This window comes from Sorex fumeus, unplaced genomic scaffold (genome assembly GCF_029834395.1).
Source record: "Sorex fumeus unplaced genomic scaffold, SorFum_2.1 ptg000098l, whole genome shotgun sequence".
Classification (NCBI taxonomy): Eukaryota; Metazoa; Chordata; class Mammalia; order Eulipotyphla; family Soricidae; genus Sorex; species Sorex fumeus.
Genome location: NW_026606155.1, coordinates 51,915,938 through 51,923,833, shown reverse-complemented (window position 1 = coordinate 51,923,833; position 7,896 = coordinate 51,915,938). Strand labels below are relative to the sequence as shown.

Sequence of the window (7,896 nt, the reverse complement as noted above, 5' to 3'; positions counted from 1 at the left end):
TTTACTACTGATTAGATTTATAAATTTGGGTGTTAAAACAGCTTAGAGACATCAAACAAAAAGAAAAAATGTATTCTTTTCAAGATTTTCTTTGGTTTCATTCTGACTTGTAATTTTACAAAATAGACTTAGAGGATTAATTAGGTTCAGTCCAATGCCCATCCAGATCAATTTCCAAAAGTCACATGGAAAATTAAGGTCAGGCAATTCAGTCTTCCTGGTAGGAAGCAGCATTCTAGAAAGGACTTCAAAGTTAGAACATATTTCTAATTAGCCAATTGGAAAAAACTGATTTCCACTGAGATTAGTGTTTACCAAAAGAATGGTATAGATTTTTATGTTTTATAATGATAATGTTAAAAGGGCAAAATTTGGATGATCACATGGGAATTAGAGCATAGCTTATGTGTGGACAATTTTTTTTGCTTTCTGATTTCACTGTTATTTATTATTATAAAATTTGTATGTGCCCACTTCAATAGTTTCTAAAAACTGCTAATAAGAAGGATAACAGAGAATAGAGGGAAAATGAGTACATTTTGCTACATTTTGTCCAAGATGCCTTCTTACCTAGAAGCAAATATAAACTTAATTTTTCCAGAGAAATCACCAGACTTTTGTATATAAAAAGACATACACACAAACCACACCACCCACATATGCACAACTCATATCAAAACAGATATACATAATCTCTTAGATTTCAGTTTATTTTATGAAAATAATTGCATACCTTAAACAAATTTTGAGAAAACAATCTCCTACTCTTATTATGCATAATCTTGAAGCTTTGTGAAAATGCTTTCCATCATATTGGGGACTCAGTCTGCTATTATTACTTTAGTGAAACTTATTAAGAATGGATGTTTGAATTTGTACCCTGCTTTTTAAATGAATAGAAATGATCATGCAATTTTATTTTTTAGTCTATTATTATGGGCTGGAGTGATAGCACAGTGGGTAGGGCGTTTGCCTTGCACGTGGTCGACCAGGGTTCAATTCCTCTGCCCCTCTTGGAGAGCCTGGCAAGCTACCAAGAGTATCCAGTCCACATGGCAAAACCTTGCAAGCTCCCTGTGACGTATTCAATATGCCAAAAACAGTAACAAGTCTCACAACGGAGACGTTACTAGTGCCCACTCGAGCAAATTGATGAACAAGGAGAGGACAGTGCTACAGTGCTACTATGGTTTTAGTCATTGGTTTCAAAATGTTAAATCTAATTTCTTCTATATACCCCACTTGATTTTGATATTTTATTGATTTGTACTATATTATTATAAACTCCAAGGTTCATTGACTCTCAGTGGAAATAGAAATTAACACTAGGCCAAGGAGAGTTTCTGCTCTTGCATAACAGAACTATAATAGGTAGTTGATGGAGAACAACCCTATGAAATATTTGCTTAATATGTCAAATTTCTACACCAGGGTATGATTTTGGTATTTACATAAGGGAAGAAGTTGGTGAAGTGTTTTAGCACCAGGTTCTATCTTGGTAAGATGATTCCTTTGTTTGTCTTTTTCTTTCTACTAACATATCCTCTATCAGTTATTAACAAAGAGAATTTTTATTCTATGACCACAATTGTGGATTTGATAGAGGATATGTTAGTAGAAAGAAAAAGGCAACCAAAGGAATCATCTTACCAAATAGAACCTGGGGCTAACACACTTCACCAACTTCTTCCCTTATGTAAATACCAAAATCATACGTTTTTGAAATTTCAATGATATCATTGATGTTACATGCAACTTCATCACTCAATTTGCTTTGTTCTGAAATATACTTTTACATATTTTTTGCTAAAAAAGCTTTCTTTGGGTTAGTATTGTCTTGCTTTGATCTTTTAAATTCTTTAAAGTATTTGTTATTTCAAATTAAATTTATACTTTTTAAAATTGTCACACAATTAGAAGTTTCCTTTTTTGTTTGTTTTGTTCTAATTTTTGATTTTGGATCACATCTGGTTGTGCTCAGATTGCTCTTGGATCTGTGCTCTAAACTGCTGACAAGTTCAAGAGATCATTAGCGTTCCTGGGGGTCAAAATTGGGTAGGTCCTGTGCAAGCCTAGTACCTTACCCACAGTACCATTTCTCCAGCTTATGAGTTCAAAAAACTCCTATGCTGAAATAAGTGTTTGTTGTTTTTTTTCTCGTTTCTTTAGCACACTTATCTTTGGTGTAGAATCTGATATTCCTTGTGCTTGCTTTCATACTACTAAAATAGTTTATTTTATGGTGATTTGTTTCACTTTTATTGAATATTCCTTTTTTTCAACCTGTTTTTTTATATATATAACATATTTTCTTAAGATATAAACCAAATGTGTTAAATATGTGCAGAAGAAATGGAAGAAAGAGAAGCAAATTTTCACTTATATTTCTTCAGTGACCTCTGTTCATAGGTAGATAAATAATTGCTGACTTTTACTATTTTAGACTGACAGCTAATGTATAAATCCTTCTGAAAGTATTTGCTTTAGGAGGGAACAAAATCTTGTGGTCTTAGTATATTCTCTGTAGGTAAGATTCATGTTGTTTCTCTTTTTATGGCCTTTTTATAGCTGATCACATCTTTCAAGTTGCCTCTTTTTTGAGAGCTGGTTCTCTAAAAGTATTTTCTATGTCCTGAGACATCATTCATTACTTGAAACCACAGGTGAAGTTGAAATTAAATAACTAACTTTTACTAGAAAACTTGTCTGTTGCCTCTCACCAGCATTTACTTGGATGCTTTTTCTGTGATTTTCCTTACTTAAAATTTAAATTAAAAATTAAAATTAAAAAATGTGAGGGGCTGGAGTGATACCACAGTGGGTAGGGCATTTGCCTTGCACACAGCTGACCTGGGTTCAATCCCTGATATCCCATATATTGGTCCCCCAAGCACCGCTAAGAGTAACTCTTGAGTACAGCGCCAGGAGTAATCCCTGAGCATTGCTAGATGTGACCCAAAAAGCATGGTAACACTGTCCTCCCATTCATCAATTTGCTCAAACAGGCCAGTAATGTCTCCATTGTTAAACTTGTAACTGTTTTTAGCATATGGAATAGGCCACAAGGAGCTTGCCAGGCTCTGCCATGTAGGCGAGATACTCTCGGTAGCTTGCCAGACTCTCCAAGAGGAATGGAAGAATTGAACCCAGGTCGGCCATGTGCAAGGCAAATGCCCTACCCACTGTGCTATCACTCCAGCCCGCCCAAAAAGCAAATAAAATAAAATAAAAATAAAACTGTGAATCCTATTATTCATTTTTTTAAAAAAAGCAGCATGAGTTTGAAGAGATAATACAAAGATGAATGCATTATTCTCTAGTCAGCAGATCCCAGATTCAATCCCCAACAATATAAGCAGTCCTCCAAACATTACCACGGATGATGTCTGATTTCAGAACCAGTAATAAGCCCTGAACACATCTTATTTTGTGTTAAAAAAAAATAAAATAAGACAATTCCTATTCATTCAGATAAATCCTACTATGTTTGAAACAGTGATCAGTGATATGTATTTACTTCTATATTCAAGTAATATTTATTTAAAACTACAAATAATGACACTACCTACCTTACACTGACACCTTTATATTTGGTACAATCGTAATAGTATCTTAGAAATATTGTATGTTTATTCTAAACACATATATTATAACTGTGATTAACAATTTTTTTTCTGTAGCGTTTTTTCTTTAGCTGTTGCAATCCTTAACACAAGAAAACTTTTGATAAGCCTTTTGTTGCTATCTTTATTTCAGTGGGAAATTTATTCTTTTTTTCTTTTTTTTCTTGCTATTTTGGGTCACACCCAGCGATGCTCAGGGTTTACTCCTGGCTCTGTACTCAGGAATTACTCTTGGCAGTGCTTGGGGGACCATATGGGATACTGGGAATAGAACTCAGGTTGGCTGCGTGCAAGGCAAATGCTCTACTTGCTGTACTATTACTCCGGCCGGAAATTTATTCTTAATGAGGAATGTAGAGAATAACATCACTTAGGCAATTATTTAATCATATATTTTTCAAATCTCCAAGATACACATGATAATATGGACAATCATGTATTCCTATTTACATTAAACAAAAGCTTATAGATTTTATATATACTTAGTTGAAAAAAATCACCATGTTGTCTATAATTCTCATATTTTTAAACCCTGAATTTATTGTGTTCTTCTCTTTATATTTAATTAAATTTACCTAAAATACTAACAATTAAAAGTAAAAAAAAATTCAAAAACAATTCTATTAATTCTCAAAGTAAATGCAGTGTTAAAGTGTTTAATTGTTATATAAAAGGTGTTAATTAAATAAATTAGATAAAATGTTTAAATTAAATAAAGTGTTTAATTGTTATATAAAAAGGAAGAGAAAACTTTATTGAAAAGCTTTCGCTTTTTCTCTTTGGACAGCAAGACGGCAGCCGCTTCAGAGCTTTTTGGAAAACCAGGTATGAGCCGGTTGTGCCCTGGCGACTGAAACCTCATGGGAAAGGGGGCATTCCCGGCTCATCCTTCATGGCCTAGCGAGGTCACGAGTTGCCCCCCACGAGAGGCTCTCAGCATGGCCATGGCTCTAGAGCCACAGGAACCAATCTTATAATTATCTGACTCTCGGCAGAAATACTTCCAGGCTTAATAAGTAAAATATCAGAAATTCAAAATCACATGGCCGCAACATCATTTGGTTCTTGTAACCAGCTGTAGAAAACAAATTATTTCACAATGCCTTTTCAGCTGGTCTGAATTTGGGGTGTAAACTCTAAATAATAATGGTGCATCTTTTGTCGAAACAATGAATCTAATCAAAGTAGATTGAGTGTTAACTAGAATTCATCTTCCTCACAGGCTTTTGGAGGGGTTGACAGGGGGGGTATATTGGGGTTTTTGTGGTGAAAAATAAGTACTGGTGAAGGGAAATGTGTTTGATGATTACATGACCGAGACTTAAACCTGAAAGCTTTGTAACTTTTCCCACAGTGATTCAATAAATAAATAAATAAATTTTCAAAAAAATACATTAGTGGGAAATACTAAAAAGACTCATCTTTTTCATCTTCAGATGCTATTTTCACACATATTAAAAATAAGATGACAAAAATTTTATGGTAATTCATGTTTTATCACAATAAAGAAACTTTATCACAAAAAAGAAAAGCTTTCAAAATTTAGTATATCATAATTTAATCATATTTAATTCTATCTTCACAATCCTGTGAATCAGATTTATCTTTTCATTATTAGAATATTATCACTGAATATTCTAATATCTAACTGGCTTTTCTCCTGAATCTTACTTTTTAAATCTCTTATGTCTTACCTCAAATTCAAAGAAATATTTGAGAGTACTTAATAAGGCTTAATAATCTGCCTTCTGAAGCCTCTTCTGTCCTTCCTAGTAAATAAAATATCTAAGATGTCCACACAATATCCAAAATAGAATAATCTACTCTCAGATCACTTGGTTTCCTCATTTCTTTTATATCAGTTAATGAAAAAAAAATAACTCTTGCCAGATTGGAAGTCTAACCTGAAACAGGGGCCTCATCTCAAATGTTATAAGCTTTTACTAGTGACTGCATTGTCATCTGGTGATACAGATTTCTAGGATCCCATTGCCTTTGTTACTTTGATTGTTTCTCTGACTTTTAGTTTAATAGATTAAATAGTTTAATTCAAATATGATATTGTTATAATAATTTTAAGATATATAATTTATTTATATTAATAAATATGTAAAGATGAAAATATCAAATGTGTTTTGCAGTCACACAATACTCAAACTGGAATAAACAACAAAAAGAAAATAGTAAAATTTCCAAATATGTGGAAACTATATAACATGCTTCTGAATACCCCTTTGGCTGATGGAGAAATCAAATAATAAATAAAAATAAATCTGTGTAGGCAGAGCAGCTAAATAAGAGATTAGGCAGATTCCATTGGATATAGCACTAGCATCACTAAGAAGGAAGTGCATTACTATAGCGTTGTCCTCCCTATGTTCATTGATTTGCTCCAGCAGCCACCAGTAACATGTCCATTGTGAGACTTGCTTACTGTTTTTGGCATATCAAATATGCTATGGATAGCTTGCCAGGCTCCGCTGTGCGGGTGGGATACTCTTGGTAGCTTGCCAGACTCTCCGAGAGGGACAGAAGAATCAAACCCAGGTCAGCTGCACGCAAGGCAAATGCCCTATCCACTGTTCTATCACTAGAGTTTAATTGGTTAAAGCACCCATCTCTTAAAGAGGATATACTGGGTTCGAATCCCAGCGGTACCTCAACTGAGCATTCCAACATTTCTGTAAGCCCAACTTAATAAATAAGAAATGTTTCAAATAAACTATCCTTATATTGAGAGACTAGAAAAGGAAGTAAGAAACAGAACCAAAAGTTACCAAAGTTAGCAAAAGGGAAGTGATAATAAAAATTAGACTAACTGCTATGTCCTGAAACTACTTCTAATAGAAAATTCTGAATACATTTATACATTTATAGTGTAGAAGAACAATTAACCTGGGTATTTAGCAATATAACATTTATTTATTATGGAAAGTAAATGCTTAGAGAAAATTTTTGTGAATTCTAGATCAATGTTCAAAAACATCTTCCCTCACTGACATTGATGCTAACACATCTGAAGTCTTTTACTGTGAATAATGTTAATAAAATTACATTCTGTCCACTGAAAATAGCTGTCTGCATCAAGATAACCATCAGTAAGAAGACTGAATCTCCTGGAATTTTCAGAACAGTGTCAAAAACACTCAAAACAGGTAAAAAGACACTGGAACAGGAGATGTGAACCAGTTGACTAGGATCAAGAAATAGAGAAAGCACATTAAATTATTGCTGCAGAAAAAGCTTACTTTCCCATAACTTTTCTAGTTAGCTGAATTACAAGTAATTGGAAATTAGCTTCTGCTTTCTTTGTCCCTTCTAAACCATATATATCATTGCATTATTTGGTGTGACATTTTATTCAGTAGTAAAGAAGAAAATAGATGGCAAATACCACTTGGCTGTTACTTCTAACCAGTAGAAAATATAATATTCAATGACTGGAAACATTTTAACATACTTATAAATAATTTAAAAAAATTTGATGACAGTTTAGAGAAATGCATTAAGTAAAACATTTATACATTTGAAGAAAGCATAACATATTAATAAATAATTTAAAAATATCTTAAAAAGGCAAATCCCTCTCTATAGATTTTATATTACTATTAATAAAAAATTGTCACTGTCACTGTCACTGTCCTCCCGTTGTTCATCGATTTTCTCGAGCGGACCCAGTAACATCTCCATTGTGACACTTGTTACTGTGTTTGGCATATCGAACATGTCACGGGTAGCTTGCCTTACCCACTGTGCTATTGCTTCTCGGCTTTTTGGCTAAGATCAAGTACAGTATCTGTTCTTATCAGTTTAATAAAAATTATTTTAATATAACATAGGGCTGGAACGATAGCACAGCGGTAGGGCATTTGCCTTGTGGGCAGCCAGCTCGGCTGAGCCGGGTTCGATTCCTCCACTCCTCTCGGAGAGCTCGGCAAGCTACCAAGAGTATCTCGCCTGTATGGCAAAGCCTGGCAAGCTACCCGTGATGTATTTGATACGCCAAACACAGTAACAACAAGTCTCAAAATGCAGATGTTACTGGGCACCCGCAAGCAAATCAATGAACAACGAGAGGACAGTGTTTGACAGTGTTATTTTAATATAAAATAAAATGGCTGACATGGCTGACCTGGGTTCGATTCCTCCGCCCGTCTTGGAGAGCTCGGCAAGCTACCGAGAGTATCTCACCCACACAGCAAAGCCTGGCAAGCTACACGTGACATATTCGATATGCCAAACACAGTAACAACAAGTCTCACAATGGAGACAT

The 7,896-nt window shown here is 34.2% G+C and overlaps 1 non-coding gene across 1 annotated transcript; it reads left to right on the top strand.

The window, feature by feature from the left end:
• Window positions 1–7,380: 7,380 nt before the first annotated feature.
• On the top strand, window positions 7,381–7,566 carry LOC130042301 (U2 spliceosomal RNA). The gene has a single exon (XR_008795221.1). It is a non-coding gene; the product is annotated as a U2 spliceosomal RNA (small nuclear RNA).
• Window positions 7,567–7,896: the final 330 nt, after the last annotated feature.